The 2998-nt window shown below is 47.6% G+C and overlaps 1 pseudogene; it reads left to right on the top strand.

The window, feature by feature from the left end:
* Nucleotides 1-1191: 1191 nt before the first annotated feature.
* The window catches only part of LOC112078165 (integrin alpha-11-like), a 16488-nt pseudogene continuing 14681 nt past the window's right edge, over nt 1192-2998 (top strand).

The raw sequence follows: 2998 nt of genomic DNA, 5'->3' as shown, positions 1-2998 counted from the left end.
GAGGGAGGATGGTGATGTCAGCTACAGTAGAAAACAGGAAGACTGGTACATGAAGGAGGATGGTGATGTCAGCTACAGTAGAGAACAGGAAGACTGGTACATGAGGGAGGATGGTGATGTCAGCTACAGTAGAAAACAGAAGACTGGTACATGAGGGAGGATGGTGATGTCAGCTACAGTAAGAGAACAGGAAGACTGGTACATGAGGGGAGAATGGTGATGTCAGCTACAGTAGAGAACAGGAAGACTGGTACATGAAGGAGGAGGGTAACTGGCAGCAGTGGTGAGACTCACCTCCACGAAGTGTGAAGAGAAGCCAGCCTGAGACATCTGGAGGCCAAATGCCGTCCCGTTCTTACTGGTCCCTGTAGAGGAAGACCAGGTGAGTTCAGGCAGGAGGAATTGTTTTCTTTGAGTACAGGAAAAAGAAAACAATTCCTAGTTTGTACAGGAAAAGTACAGGGAAAGAAAACAAGTCTAGTTGTGGTTTACAGATGGTTGTTACACAGCGTTATATGGAATACCTTCCAAAACTGAAGATCCTATCCCCAAGCGCGTCCACAATGTCCTTCAAGGCAGACTCATCAGTCACCTTGAAGAAGTGCTTGTCATCGGGGTCACTAGCGATATACTTGATTTCATTCAGGAATGCCTCTGGGTTGATTCCACGCCGGTTGTAGTAGCCAAGCACCTGTGGTGACAACCAGACAGAGACATCAATCCCCAGACTTTGTTAGAGTGCCCTACTATAGAGCCATCTCACTTATGAACTGTGACTCAACAATCCTGTTGCCCACACAAACCAAAAGGAAACTGGCACACTTTTAGATAGACTTAGAAGTTTAACCAGAAGGGGGTTCCAACTTCCAACGTTTGGTGGACTGTGTCCCTGCTGCCTGCTGTCACAAATTCCAACTGTCAGCAACCAAATGAACTCAGCACCTCCCTTCTCTTCTTAGATGCCCATGGCCTGGTTTGACGGGGCCCCTCACCTCATCATCTATGGGCTGTAGGCTCAGAGAGAACTTTGTGTGGTGCATACAGGTGATGGAACACGTGTTTATGTGTGAGAGAGATCGTTTGGCTAACACTTTAATCATTTACAGGACCCATGCAAGCTTAACTTATTATCCTCTCAAATGTCTCCAATGGCTTTTAAATCAATTTGGGAGGAGAACGAAGGAAAATATAATGAATGTGGGTAGGCAGACTTACGTTTTGACTGATTTATTGTTTATTAAGCTATTGTTGGCAGAACGSGTGAACGGTCATCAAACTCTTAAAGTTTCTGCAAAAATATCCTTGCTGGAGTCTGGGGACTAGAGGGAGGCTGGGGACTAGAGGGAGGCTGGGTACTAGAGGGAGGCTGGGGATTGTAGCCTGGGAGGAAGGATGAGGAAGGATGATTTGATTTAGAGAGAAAGGGTTTATTTATCATCATCATCATCATTCTGTGTACTCATCACCTTCTCCATTTTTCCATCATTGCCTGCTGAACCAATGGCAATACACGCACGCACGCGCACATGCGCGCACACACAAACACAAACACACACACACACATGCAATATGTTTTTATGTTCACACTAAGTGCCTGTCTCCTGTCTGTCCCTAAAGGATGGGATCCTGGTGGGGGCACCGGGGGCCTACGACTGGAATGGAGCCGTCCTGAAGGAGACCCGACAGGGGAAGGTGGTTCCACCCAAGTCCTCCTACTCACAGGAATTCCCAGAGGAGCTGAAGAACCATGGYGCCTAYCTAGGTGAGGGAGGAATTGACGATCTAAAGGATTGGTCACAGAGGTGTTTGGTTTGGGTAGATCGATAGACTCCTCCCCTGATCCTCTCTCTGCMCTTCTTCTTCTCTCTGTCCTTCATCCTCTCTCTGTCCTTCATCCTCWCTCTGTCMTTCATCCTCTCTCTGTCCTTCATCCTCTCTCTGTCCYTCATCCTCTCTCTCTTCACCTTTACTGTCTCTACAGTCTACTGTTCACTCATCTCAYCTCTCTCTCTCTTCACCTTTACTGTCTCTACAGTCTACTGTTCACTTGTGTCAATCAAATAGGTGGTAGACATGTGTTAGGGTCCAGTTAAAAAGAGAATTTGGGAAGCCCAGTTGTTGAGTCTACCTGTTGTCCTTTGAGGGAGTGCAGGATGGTGAGGTTGCCAGTGTTCTTCAGGTGAAGATGATGACCTTGCAGTATGGTTGAACCGCGGTGCCCTGCCACATACAGTCGACCCGTTCCTGGCCGACACCACCGATGTTACTGTGTAACCTGAACATACACACGCACACGCACACGCACACGCACACGCACACGCACACACACACACACACACCACACACACCACACACACACACCACAACCAACACACAAACACACACACACACACCACACACACACCCTTGTTGAGTCCAAATGATTGAATCCTTCCTGACTGAAAGCCAGAGTATTCACTAAACCCAGTGATAGAGGATTGCCATCATTGCTAACTCAGCCTAAAGTTCTCCCTATGTGTCACAGCTTCACTCTGTGTTGACAGATGTTCACCTTGATGTTCACCTTGGATTGCCCAGTTGTCTTCAACTGTTTCCACTGCTTCTTTCTCCCTGGAGCACAAAGCCTGTTCCTCATATAATGTCTGGCAGGAATGTCAGCTAGTTGTTACGGTGTGTGGTGAAACCCACTCTCTCTTCTCTGCACAACATCTCCATCAAATGGGCCAAATAAAGGCATACCAGTGTGTGTGTCTGTGTGTGTGTGTGTGTGTGTGTGTGTGTGTGTGTGTGTGTCTGTGTGTGTGTTGTTGTGGTGTTGTGGTGTTGTGTGTGTGTGGTGTGTGTGTGTGTGGGTGTGTGTGTGTGTGTGTGTGTGTGTGTGTGTGTGTGTGTGTGTGTGTGTGTGTGTGTTGTGTCTGTGTGTGTGTGTTCACCATAGGCCACTGTAATTCCTCTGGTTGGTTGTATGAACTGCATGAGCCAGACCTGATTGATAAAA

Source organism: Salvelinus sp. IW2-2015, unplaced genomic scaffold (assembly GCF_002910315.2).
Source record: "Salvelinus sp. IW2-2015 unplaced genomic scaffold, ASM291031v2 Un_scaffold5332, whole genome shotgun sequence".
In the NCBI taxonomy this organism is placed as follows: domain Eukaryota; kingdom Metazoa; phylum Chordata; class Actinopteri; order Salmoniformes; family Salmonidae; genus Salvelinus; species Salvelinus sp. IW2-2015.
This window is presented reverse-complemented; position numbering and strand designations above follow the sequence as displayed.